Source organism: Dama dama, chromosome 13 (assembly GCF_033118175.1).
Source record: "Dama dama isolate Ldn47 chromosome 13, ASM3311817v1, whole genome shotgun sequence".
NCBI classification, from domain to species: Eukaryota; Metazoa; Chordata; class Mammalia; order Artiodactyla; family Cervidae; genus Dama; species Dama dama.
The window spans coordinates 63,465,947-63,479,336 of record NC_083693.1 but is presented as its reverse complement, the minus strand read 5'-3'; the positions used below and the strand labels follow the sequence as shown (position 1 = coordinate 63,479,336).

The 13,390-nt window shown below is 50.8% G+C and overlaps 1 protein-coding gene across 4 annotated transcripts in view; it reads left to right on the top strand.

The window, feature by feature from the left end:
• The window catches only part of CCDC88C (coiled-coil domain containing 88C), a 142,144-nt gene that overhangs the window by 63,275 nt on the left and 65,479 nt on the right, over positions 1-13,390 (top strand). The gene's annotated exons all lie outside the window — the stretch shown is intronic.

The window sequence follows — 13,390 nt, the reverse complement described above, 5'->3', positions numbered from 1 at the left end:
CCTAAGTCCTGGTCTTGGACACTTGGTATGACTTTAAAAGACTGAAATGTCCTCCCGGACACCTTACAGAAAGCCAGAGCTTAGTTCCAGCCTGACAGTTAACACACTCTGTAAGTTAAATGGGGTGCTGACTCTCTTCCCCTCCACGGTCTTGTGCATTGACCTGCACCTGTGGCTCGTGGATGGAAACCTGTGGGCCCCAGGGACAGATGTGCCTGCTGGCTGGGACTCCCCTGGTTCCCGTGGAGACCTTGTGAGCCTCCTGGACTGGGTGTGGGGTCAGGCCATGCGGGAAGGATCCCACCATGAGAGGCTTTCGCAGGAGGAGCTGAAGCTTGCCTCTATGGGTACCTCCTCGCCCTGCTCTCATGGGAGCCTGACCATCCTCGCTCCTGTCCTCATGAGCTCAGGTCGTCTGGCACGCAGAGGAGAGGTACACTTTGTAACCCGCCGAGGATGTTCCTCGTAGAGGAGCCCTGGCCCTGAGAGTGGCAGCAGCAGCTTCTGGGGGCACTGGGTCAAGGGAAGCTGAGCATGAAATCACTTTGCTCATGGGGAGGGGTCCTTCTTGGACCCCCACTCCCCTGTTCTCTGCGAGAGCCAAAAGAAAGGGTTTCTTTGATCTCCTGTTCGTCTCCAGTGCCACGGGCCCATGAGCATCACATTGGTTCTTCAGGATACACCCAGACCCACCTGGCAGCCCCTGGCAGTAACGCCCTTCTCTACTTGACGTGTTAGTAACAGGGAACCCTTGGTCTGCGCTCTCCCCGTCTCTGCCCTGGGGCCATTTGTTTTCTGGGTTTATTTCATGGTTCCCCCAGGTAGAAGGAAATGGCAATCCACCCCAGTATTCTTTCCTGGAGAACCCCATGGATAGAGGAGCCTGGCAGGTTACAGTCCATGGGGTTGCACTGAGGGTCTGCCTTGCTTAGCAGAAGTGTGCTGCTTGTCCTGCCTTATTTGGGGGACTGGTGTTAAGAGAGAGGTGCCCAGAGAGGTCGGTGGTTCGGGCGTAGTTCTGCTGTTCCTCCTGCTCTAGAGACAGCGTTGTCAGATGAGGAGAGGAGAGCGGAGGAGCAGGAAAGAAGGCTCCTGCCTGAGCCCTCGGTGACCCACCGTGTGCTAGGCACCGGACGTGTATTTAAAAGCGGAAGTGAAAATGTGCTCCTGGGGTGTGGCCGTGCCGTTGCATTTATAGATGAGAGAACGGCAGGCCACAGGGTTGAAGTGACAAGCCCTCAGCCACTTAACCCATGAGCAGAGGGGAGTTTGAGTGGCAATTTGTTCCACCTAAACCCTGGGCCTGAGCTCTGGTCCATATCACACATGAACAAGTGTCAGGCAGTTGCCAGTGCCTAACCATTTTGACCTACAAAAAATGACAGTGACGCATGAGTTAATGTGGTGGCTCAGATGGTAAAAAATCTGCCTGCAATGCAGGAGACCCGGGTTTGGTCCCTGGGTCGGGAAGATCCCCTGGAGAAGGGAATGGCAACCCACTTGCCTGGAGAATCCCCATGGACAGAGGAGCCTGGTGGGCTACAGTGCATGGGGTTGCAAAGAGTTGGACACGATTGAGTGACTAACGTTTATGAGTCAGTCTAGTGCTAAACACGTATTCCTCCCCCACCGTGTCACCCCATCACCCCATCATACTGCGTAGTTTGCCACCTTCCTGTGTTGGCCCCTCCCTTCCCACTGCTGTCTGGAATCCTGCCCTCAGGGGGGCCCCTTCTCCGCAAGGCACCTCTGCTCACCAGAACCGTGGCTCCAGCCCTGCCTTCAGAGCCTCTCTGTTCCAGACTCTCTGAACCACACGGGGAGAGAGACTATCCATATGCAGGGAGCCCTGGTCCCACCTTGGGTCTGGCAATGAACAGAAACACCTGCAAAGATGTGGACACTGATTTTTAAATAGCTGTATTAAAGTATAATTTGCATACCATGAAATTAGCTTTTTTTTTTTTTTTTGCCACACCACACAGCATGTGGGATCTTCCCCCACTGGGGATCGAACCTGTGCCCCCTGCATTGGGAGCATGAAATCTTAGTTACTGGACTGTCAGGGAAGTCCAAAATTCACCTATTTTAAGTATACAGTTCAGTGATTTTTTTTCCCCATAAATGTACAGAGTGGTGCAGTCTTCCTCACAATCCAGTTTGAGAACACTCTCGGGAAGCTGATTTTAAACTCAGTTTAAAATTTAAACGGATTTTAAACTCAGTCATGTCCGACTCTTTGCGACCCCATGGACTGTGTAGCCCACCAGGTTCCTCTGTCCATGGGGATTCTCCAGGCAATACTGGAGTGGGTTGCCATGCTCTCCTCCAGGGGATCTTCCTGACCCAGGAATAGAACCCAGGTCTCCTGCGTTGCAAGCGGATTCTTTACCATCTGAGCCACCAGGGAAGCCCTTTAAACCGACAGGTGAACGGAATGTCTCCGAGTCCCTAGGGCCGTATGGAATCAGTGTGTATCAGTCGAAGAGGTTCCGACCCCAGTTCAATGGAGAAGTTGTTAAGATGAGATGGGGGCCTCTGGGAAAGTTAAGGATGAGAATCCCCCCCGTGCAGCAATCTCAGAGGGCCCACAGCAGGCAGGGCTGACTGATGGAGGCTTCTGGGGGCTTTGCTGAGAGCGGATGGGCTGCCTCCCCCGGAGAAGCCTGGAGGGATGAGAGCTGGGAGCACGCATGGGTAGGTTTTGGCAGGAGTCTCAGGGGGACTCAGAGCAAGGAGGTTGGGAGGGGAGAGGCACCAGCAAGAAGACACAAACATGAGTGCCTGAGACACATTTGTGGAATGGTGTTTTCTGTTTTAAATTTTAAAAATAGGTGGGTGAAGCAATTGGGATTTCATTTAAAATAAAGAACAAAGTTGGTTTCTTTCTTGTGCGGTTGCCTAGAAGGGGGTGAATGGGGAGGCTTTTTTTTTTTTTTTTTTTTTTTTTAACAAATTCTGTCACCCAGCTCAGGAGCACACCTGTGTTCTTTTTAGCTGATGCTGACACTGAACCGTTATTTATAACATTTCAGTTTGGGGTTATTTTTTGTTTTTGGTAAATGCACCTCTGTGGAGAGACAGACAGATACACAGTGACACTGAATGATCCCAGAACACCAGTCACTTGTCCCCCTTCCTCTGACCTAAAAAAGGGAGATGTCCCGACTCATACCATGAGATATTTCTGTATGTCTGTCATCCTGCACCCACCGGACAAGATGTTCTCTTTTTTCCTACCTCAGGTGGGATTCAGGGGCAGTTCAGTGAATATGAGAAAACACTTGATATATATTAAAATCTGTCCTCGGTGGCTGCCCTCCCGGCCTCCAGTCCCCCTTCTCTGCTTTCCTGTTTGTGCCTCGAATCATCTCTGGATTTCCTCTCTGACTGTGCGTGATTTTGCTACCATCTCCTTGGATACCTGTCCCTGGGGAAGCATCTTGTCTGGCGCCTCATTACTGTAGACCCCTCTTCTTGGAGCCTGGCCTGGGGTCCCATAGGACCCTGCTGTAGCCTTCTCACATTCATACACGGGTGCATAGCAGAAGAGCCTTCCCCGGCGGCTGGGCCGAGTGCAGACTGCCGGGACTGGTGTTGCAGGGTGTCTTTTGTCTTGTGTCCAGGTGGCCATGTCTGATCCTTCTGTCCGACCCCACTCCCGTCCCTCGGGCAGGTGCCCTGGCTCTACTTGCAACAGAGCCGTGCATTTCTCTTCTCCTGCCCCACTGCCCTGGTTCTAGCGGCCACCATCCTTCTCCTGGCTAGCACCTGGGTGGCCTTCTAACTGTTCCCTTGGCCTGGAACGCTTTTCCCAGATATTAACAGGAATCACTTCAGTTCAGTCGCTCAGTTGTGTCCCACTCTTTGCAACCCCATGGACTGCAGCACACCAGGCCTCCCTGTCCATCACCAACTCCTAGAGCTTACTCAAATTCACTTATATTGAGTTGGTGTTGCCATCCAATCATCTCATCCTCTGTCGTCCCCTTCCCCTCCTGCCTTCAATCTTTCTCAGCATCAGGATCTTTTCCAGTGAGTCAGTTCTTTGCATCAGATGGCCAAAGTATTGGAGTTTCAGCTTCAGCACCAGTTTTTCCAATGAATATTCAGGACTGATGTCCTTTAGGATGGACTGGTTGGATCTTCTTGCAGTCCAAGGGACTCTCAGGAGTCTCCTCCAACACCACCGTTCAAAAGCATCAATTCTTCGGCGCTCAGCTTTCCTTATGGTCCAACCCTCACATCCATATGTGATACTGGAAGAAGGAATAGATGCTTCAAGTCGTTGCTCGAGTGTCTCCTCGGTGCTCCCCATCCTCATGACCTCCCTGTGTGTAGCTGTATCCTCCTCCTCCCTTGGGACTTCCAGTCCTCCCCTTCTGCTTTGCCTTCTTTTCTTTCATAACATTTATCACCCTCCACAATGCTCTCTCATTTACTTATTTTTCCCTGTCTGCTGCATTGCTTGTTTTTTTCCCCCATTGCTTGTTTTTTCCCCCTCTAGGATGTAATCTGTCATGAAGGCAGGAATCCTAGGGGATTTGTTGTTGCCAATGTCTTGTGTAGTTTGGGGTTTTTTTGGGTTTTTTTTTTGTAATAGTGTTTATTGACTGATTGATTGGCTCTGCCATGTCTTAGTTGTGGCACGTGGGATCTTCGATCTTTGTTCAGCGTGCAAAAATCTCAGCCACTGGGCCGCCAGGGAAGTCCCCACCAGTGTCTTCTAAGTATCTAAGAGCAGTGCCTGGCACATAGTAGGTGCTGAATCAACAGAGCTTAAGTGCTGGAAATGGGCTTTATCTAGTCTGTCCTGTCCCCACTTTGTTCTTCCATCAAGCTAGTGCTCCTTACAGATGTTAGTCACGTGCTCCCACAGATAAAACTATTAAGTGTCAGCGGTCAGGGTCAAGTGAGAGTCGACCTCTGCTTCACACCACGTGTGCGGCTGCCCTAGGCTGGTGATGCTGCCCTGGAAGCTGCTCACACCCTTGCCTGGCTGGCTATGCTTCCATGAAACATATTAACCTGGTTTATTGAAGAGTGTTTTCCACATGAGAACCAAGGGATCCCAGTGTCTGCAGCATCTGTAAAGTGCTTGCCCGAGTGCCAAGCCCTGATTTCTCTGCAGCCAGGCTTGTCACCATGCCACGCACATGAAAAAGACTAGATTGGTCTGACAAGAAGCCAGGGTGTTAGCAAATTAATTTCTGCGATGAATCATAGAGCAGTCATGCTGGAAGAGGGCACTGTGTTGTCTTCCAAGGTTTGTATCCAAGCGCAGTAGTGGGTTTCAGACTTGTGAATTTGCCGATCGCTCCCAAGCTGTTTAGACTGGAAAGGCGGGAGCCGTGTAGGTACAGAAACCCAGCCCAGAGAGGGGAGGGAACTCATTCAGAGGCACACAGCATGGCGGTCCTATAGGTAAGAGATGCAGAGATGTGTGTATCACCGTAAGTCATGCAGATGGTTATATATGACCCGCCATCGTCATTATTCTGCCTGGAGTTTCTCAAGTTCTAAATGCAAGGCAAGATTCCTGGGTCCCTGGAGGCGCTGACCCTGTGTTTACACCTTACGGGGTCCTGTCTGTGAATATGGCTGGGATCTTGGAGGATAGCCTTGGGGATTCTGTTCTTTGCTGTTCAGTGATCTGGTCCTTGTCCTCAGTCTTTTTGCTGTCACCACGGTGACAGAAGGGGCGTCCAGGGACAGGGGAAGCCCCTTGAGGAGTCAGGGCGTCTTTGCCCACCGATGCTGTGAACATCCTTCCTTCACAGCTCGTGCAGGCCTCTGGGCTCCTGCTGCTCCAGCTGAAGGAACCAGAAGGTCGATTTCTGACCCTCCCAGATAGAAGATGAGAACACCCTTGCTTCCTTCCTCCTCTGAGTGGCACCCCTGGGCCAGAGGCTCAGAGGAGCTCAGCCCAAGCCAGCCTCAAGCTCTCCCTGTAAAACGCCCACTGTGGGTCCAGGGGCCATGGAGATGAACAGGCTGTGTCTGCTCATGGAGCCCCCAGTCTGTGTTGGGGCAAGAGGGGAGGAAGATGGGGTCCATCACTAGCCTGCTCCAGGGCGAGAAGCTGTGTGAGTGTGCTTCCCACAGAATGCAAGGCGGGTAATGAATTCTTCCCTGGGCAGATCAGGAAGGCTTCCTGGAGGAGGCGGTATGTGGCAGGGCCTCAAGGAACTCTCAACAGACCAGCAGAGGGCGAGTGTCCAGGTGGGCCGAGCTTGGGGGAGGGGGAATGTGCCGGCAGTCCCAGGAGGAGCAGCGAGCCCAGGGCGCATGGAGGAAGTGTTCTGTCACGGCTGAAGTTTAGGTTTCAAAGGCCAGCGGAAACGGAACTCCTGAGACTCCTTGGAATTTAATATTTAACCCTCTCAGTGTTTACTTGCTTGCTTGTCAAGGACGTCCTTGAAGTGCTTCTTGGATCCCATAGAAACCTTCCCTCAAGGCACAGCTCCGCCTTTGATGACAAGCTGGAACCTCTGAGGGCTGGTGGGCCAGCGGGCTGGCTCCCCTCCAGCCCTAGGACAGGGAGAGAGCTCCAGGTCTGGTTGATCATGAGAAGTCTTCCTGCCTCCGAGATTGTTTGAGAAAGCAGGCAGTGGTCTTCCCTTCCCGGCCACTATCCTGGGCCCTGTGTCCCCCCGCCCACCCCGCCCCCAGCGCCCTACTTGCCAAGCAACATAGGGGAGTCAAGGGTCTGCCCTTAGAGGCTAATGAGCGATGCAGTTCTTGTGTTCTTTCTCCCAAACTTGAGCTGTTTTTTTTTTAGTTCTCCTGAATTCTTACCCCAGGTGTGTATTTTTATGTTTGCATTTGCAAAAACCTTAAGTCCTTTAGGATTTCCCAGGGGGCGCTAGTGGTAAAGACCCCACCTACCAATGCAGGAGATGTGAGACAGGTTCGATCCCTGGGTCGGGAAGATCCCCTGGAGGAGAGCATGGAAACCCACTCCAGTGTTCTTGCCTGGAGAATCCCATGGACAGAGGAGCCTGGGGGGCTACAGTCCATGGGGTCATAGAGAGTCGGACACGACTGAGTGACTTGACGCATGCACATAGGTCCTTCAGATGAGGAGGGAAGAAGTTAGTAAAAGTTCATCTCGCGGGCCTTGATCCTGTTCGTGTTTCCCATTCATTCTTAAAGGAACAGGTTCAGAAAAGTGCCCATGCGCCAGTTCATGTGGCGTGGCTCGCAGCCTGCTCCTTCAGCTCTCTGCTGCCCCGCTGGACTCAGAAATGAGTCTCTGGTCCATCCAGAGCGAGGGGGCTGCTGGGCGCCGGAGCCGAGAGCCAGCACTTGGCTCTTCCAGGAACGTGAAGCGCTTGAGTAACGCTACCAAGCCCAGCGAGCATTCAGGCACGGCTGGATGCCAGCCTTTGGAGCAGCCGCGGGGCCTGCCTGGAAACCGGACTTTGTTTGGTCGCCTCCTAGCGATGGGCCATACACAGAGAGGGACTCCCGGCTGCGAGAGCACGCATGGCGTCCGCCGGGTCTGCTCTCTGTGGCCCTGGCCGTTCGAGGAGGAGGGATGAGCTGTTATTTGTCAAAGGTCTCTGTGTTCCCCCATGATGTTTGGGCTTTGCGTTTTCCGCCTGGCGCGTGGCGGGGGGACCCTTTCTCTGATCGTCTCCTGCCTCTGCCATCGCCTCACCTCCAGCCAGTGCAGACCCACTGCCTTCCTGGGGTTCATTCTCCCTTTCTGATCCTCAGTTGTTTGGTGCTGGGAAATGAATTAGCTCTCAGCTTCTGTGCCCCGGGCAGGCTGGGCTTGGGAGTCATTTCTGGCGGTGCTGGTCTGAGGGGCTTGATGTGGCTGTTCCAGATTGTCTCTGTGACCAGGGAACGGCTGCCGTGAGTCACCCGCGCAGAGGTTCTCGTTACCCGCACGAGGTGGTGGGGGGATCCCTGCGGATGGGGGCAGACTTGGGCTGGGGGTGCAGGAGAGAAGGGGGGACAAGGGGGGGTGCACTCTGGAGCACCCCTGCACTATTTCACGTGGATGTGCAACTCGGTGCCTGCAGAGTCCACCTGTGATAAACATTTGTTGAATGACTAATTAAATAAATGGGGGAGTGCCTGATGGGCGTTACAAGTGTAACGTTCCAGGTGTAAGAGATCTTGGTGAGGGTTTTGCAGGACTCGCCCTCCGGGCTGTGAGGCGATGTGTAGAGGTGCCCTCTCCTCCTATCCCGTGACCCAGGGCAGGTATTAATGGAGGGTCCCCATGTGCCCATACTGTTCCGTATGGAACCCAAGGTAACCTTGTTAAAATAATAACAGGTCTTCTCAGTGTAAGCAGAGCCCCCAGGAGGGCCCACAGAGCTGTGCCCGTGTGGGGGAGTCTTGAGATGTCATTATTACCTTGAGAAGCGGGGTCATGTTCAGTGCAGTGCTATTTTCAAATCAGTGAGGCAGCCCCCATAATCATCTGTATGAAATGACTGGTTTTAAACTCAGAAACCAGGGAAAGCACAGTGAGCGGTTCATTCCGGCACATAAGTTAGGAGAGAATAGAATGTAAAAATATTAAGAAAAATGTGAAAAAAAAAAAAAGAAAAATGTGTGTGTCTCCATCCCAACAAGAAATCAAATGGAAACTGTGTTCTTTGTTCTTCTACACAGACGTGATGTTCACAGTTACCGGCAGTCCCTCAGTCAGCAGATTCTGGCTGAAATACCTGCCCCGTGGCACTGAGATCAGAAATGTAGACAGAGGGAGCCCCACTCTGCTAGGAAATGCACAGAAATAGCAGCAGTTTCGGGGAGGGGGCGGTAGTGAGTTAGGAGCGAGCAGGTGGTGACCAAATCTCAGATCTGTGGCTCAGCCTGTCTGAGCCTCTTCTTGTTTGTAAAACGCAGATAATACCAGCCTTTGGGAATTGCTCTGGGGATTAAGCCAAATGATAGAGTGTTACATGAAAGGACTGGAATGGTCTGTAGGGGCAAGGGCACACGGGGAGGGCAGGATTAACTCCAGGAGGTCAGTCCTTCCAGGTTGTGAGGGTTCAACACTCAGACTCACGGACCCGGGGCCTCGGTGGTAGTGGGGTGGCTGCGTTCCTCTGACCCCTGTCTCTGTGGGCAAGTCACTGTGCCTTCCAACCTCAGCAAGACAGTATGCAGTTTGCAGCAGGAAGAGCTTGCTCTTGGAAAGAGTTGTTTGCCTTCCTTTATCTAAATCCCTGTGTTCATACCCAGGTGATCACTGACACATAAGATTGGTTTTCCATATCCAGAGGATGTATGAACTTTCGAATGATGGCATCTTAGAGCATCAAAGACTGGCACCAAAAGGACCCTAGAAATTAGGTACCAGGCACGGAAGACGGGTTTCATTTCATGTGCCAATGTTTATTGATTGGCACTGGCTGTGTGGAGAGTGCTGTGTTCAGAAGGGTTCCGAGGCTTCCTTCCAGGCTCGGTAAAAACAAAAGTGTTGTGATTGACTAGTCATGTTTGCCGCAGATGTGAGATTAGGAAGTCAGGAAATTTTCCAACCTTGTTCTTATTCAGCCTCCACATTTTAAAGGTTGGTGTACTTTAATCGTCCCACTACATTTCTGTCCCCAGGTCCACCTTTATCCCATGTGCAGTATTAGTTTCCCTTCTGTTTTGGAAGCTGATGGCTGCACACATCTGTAGATTTATTTATAGCTTAGGTCAGCCTACGTGCATTCCGTTTCTACTAAGAAAGGCTGGAGGGAGTTTCTCTATGTCAGGACTCCAGGAAGCAGATAGTAAAGTTAAGATTTTTCGTAGACTCAACTACTAGCTCAGCCTGTCCTGGGATTTCCCCTGGGTTTGTGGGTTGGTGCAGAGGGTGTCTGATGTGTTTGACCCTCCCCCCACCCATTGGCTGCTTATGACTCACTAGGTACAGATGTCCATATTGTTTCCTACCCGCCTCCCATTTCTCATGAAAACCCACCCCCAACTTAAGACCAAAGCATTTATAACTTGACAAGTACCATGTTCTCTTACATCTAGGCCTTTACATATGCTGTTCCCTGAAAAGCCCCCCATACCTACCTCTCTTCTTCCTGGGGTCTCAGCTCAGAAGTCATTTCCTTTTGGAAGCCTTTGGAAGCAACTTTGGAAGTTGCTAAGTTGTGTCCAGCTGTTTGCAACCCCATGGACTGCAGCACTCCAGGCATCCCTGTCCTTCACTATCTCCCAGAGTTTGCTCAAACTCTTGTCCACTGGGTCAGTGATGCCATCTAGCCATCTTATCCTCTGTCGTCTTCTTCTCCCCCACCCTCAGTCTTTCCCAGCATCAAGTCTTTTCCAGTGAGTCGACTCTTCACATCAGATGTGATATGACTATTGGAGCTTCAGCATCAGTCCTTCCAGTGAATATTCAGGGTTGATTTCCTTTAAGGTTGACTGGTTTGATCTCCTTACAGTCCAAGGGACTCTCTCAAGAGTCTTCCTCAGCCCCACAATTCAAAAGCATCAGTTCTTTGGTGCTCAACCATATTTATGGTCCAGCTCTCACATCCATATATGACTGCTGGAAAAACCATAGCTTTGATTATATGGACCTTTGTTGGCAAAATAATGTCTCTGCTTTTTAATACACTGTCTAGGTTTGTCATAGCTTTTCTTCCAAGGAGCCTTGCCTGATCCTTACTGCAGACGAGGTGTCCCTCCCTTGGGTTCCCATAGCATTTATCAGCTTTTTAAAATTGCCAGTTTTCTTGGTTTTAGCCAAGCTTTCTTGGGCTTCCCAGGTGGCGCTGGTGGTAAAAGAACCCTCCTGTGAGTGCAGGAGACCTAAGAGATGCGGGTTCGATCCCTGAGTCAAAGATCCCCTGGAGTAGGAAATGGCAACCCACTCCAGTATTCTCGCCTGGAAAATTCCGTGGGCAGAGGAGCCTGGCAGGCCCCAGTCCATCGGGTCACAGAGTCAGACACGACGGATCACACTTGGGCTGAGCTCAGAGAACTGCGTTGACTATGGAATGTGCTCAGCAAGGACCCAGCATCCAGTAGGTGTTGGGGAGGGAGTTGTCTGTTCTTTCTTTGCCTGCCTAACTGTGTCACAGAGCTGCCCTTGCTGGCAGGGACCCAGCAGAGAGTCTTCTCTGTTATGTTGTGAAACTATTCAAAACCCACAATCTGGTAGCTTTTGAAAATAGCAGAAATCCTGAGAGAAATTGGGCATCAGCTTCCCATGAGAAATGAGTGAACTTCTGCTTTTCTCTCTTACTCTTTTTTTTTTTTTTTTAATTTGCTAGGAATCTGTGTATGGGTAAAAATCGCAGGATACATTTGTTATAGCAAATGTTTTTATTCACTTAGCTTGGTGAGAATGAGCACGGCACTGCTTCATGTGACTGAGGGCAGGGGTGATCTTCCTAGTGCCCTGCTACCCACCAAAATGCTTGGCTAATTTAAATTTTATTTTATTACTTTATTTGGCTATGCCGCGTCTTAGTTGCAGCATACGGAATCTTTAATCTTCATTGAGGCATATGAGACCTTTTTTTTTTTTTTTTTTCCCTTCAAATTGCAGCACGTGGGATCTAGTTCCCTGAGCAGGGATCAAACCTGGGCCTTCTGCAATGGGAGTAGGCAGTCTTAAGTCTTAGTCACTGGACCACCAGGGAAGTCCCCCAAAAGCTTATTTTAAATAATTATTCTCTGACCTTATTTCTAAAATGAATAAACGAATTCTCTACTTTTAAGATCCTTTTTTTTTACCTTTGTTATAAAATTAGCCCACTGGAATTCCGTACCCTCCCAGTAGGTCTCTGGATCAGATTGAGATTTCTCTTGGTGTGTGATGGGTGTGATTGAAGGAAGGAAGGAATGAACGAGTCCTGGTTGTCATTGTGTGCCCCTGCAGGAGGCTGAGGGAGCAGAGGCCTTCATTCTTTCCCTGAACAGCCTCAGACTGTGGCTCTCGTGTATTTGTGCAGGGCCTCTTGTCTCTTCCTTGCTTTCAGATAACCTGCTTACCCTGTAGCTCCTCACGGTGGGTCAGTCTTGAGCTCCTGTCCACTTTGAATTTGCTGTTTTTATCTGCTGTAGGCTGGGAGAAGGGATCATCCAAGTTGTTTAAGTTATCCAAAGTATGATATAATTAGGTCCTCTGGGGCCTTAGCTGTGAACAGTATATAAAGATCCTCTGAACCCTGACTTCTGTTTGAGCTGCTCCAAGGCTCTTAAAATGCTTTCTTCCTGTGTGTCAGCTCCGCTAGCTTCAGCCCCAGGTACATGGCCTGTGAAAGCTGAATTAATGCAGGAAGAGGAGCCCGTGATGGCTGGAAGGGGTCTGTACTTGTTAAATCCACCAAAGGGCTTACCAGGGACCCTTGCCAGGCCTCTGGGGACTGGCCCTGAAGGCACAGAGGTGAGGACAGCCACATGGGCTGGCGTGAGCACTGAAGCCGGGGGAAGATTTTGGTGAGACTCATTGGAGGTTTTTAATACTCAGGTGGGCATTTCCTTTTCTTTTTTATCAGAACTAAAATCGTGACTGATCACCACTCAGCCTTAATAGAGAAGTGAGTCAGTGTAGTGTTCCATGTACTTACGTCTATGGATTAGAGTCTCAGGCCAAATTAAAGGCCTCAGGTGAAAAAAATCTACACACGTCTTTGAGGATTTTATTCATTTTAAACATGGGTGAAATTCTACACTTACCAGCAAAGAGAAGATTTGGTCACCATGACTGATCTGCAACCCCAAACCTGATTCTTTACAGAGTGTGGAGTCTGGGCTTCCCACGTGGTCCAGTGGTTAGGAATTTGTCTTGCAGTGCAGAGGACACCAGTTCCATCCCTGGTCCGGGAAGATTCCACATGCCCCAGAGCAACGAAGCCCGTGCACCTTAAACCTGTGCTCTGCGATAAGAGACACCACCGCAGTGAGCAGCTGAGCACTGCAGCTAGAGAGGAGCCCTCCTCGCTGCAGCTAGAGAAAGCTTGCGCACAGCAACGAAGACCCAGCACAGCCAGAATAAATCAAGAAGTTTTTTTGAAAACAGAGTGTGGGATCTGAGTGCTCTGCGGGGACCCCATGGTCCAGCCCATCCTGCCCACCTCCAGCCTGGGAGGTAGGAAGGCGGATGCCCAGCCCCTGGTTGTGAGACTTGACCACCATGCTGTCATCTCAGGAAAAGCTGTTTTGAGCTGTGTCTCAGTTGAGAGGTATTAGGATGGGGTCACAGGCTACTCTGTATATACCTTACGCCCAAGGACCCGAAATGAACCACGGCACTGGTTCTGGGACATGAGCCTTGGTTTTCTTCATCCCTGGGTAACTGATGATGCTTTGGACCATTTTAGCCCAGTGTAAGTGGGTGTTGGCAAGTCTTTCAGGAAAATGATGCTTTTTTTCTGGCGTGTCACGTCTCCCCTAAATATCAGTGGTG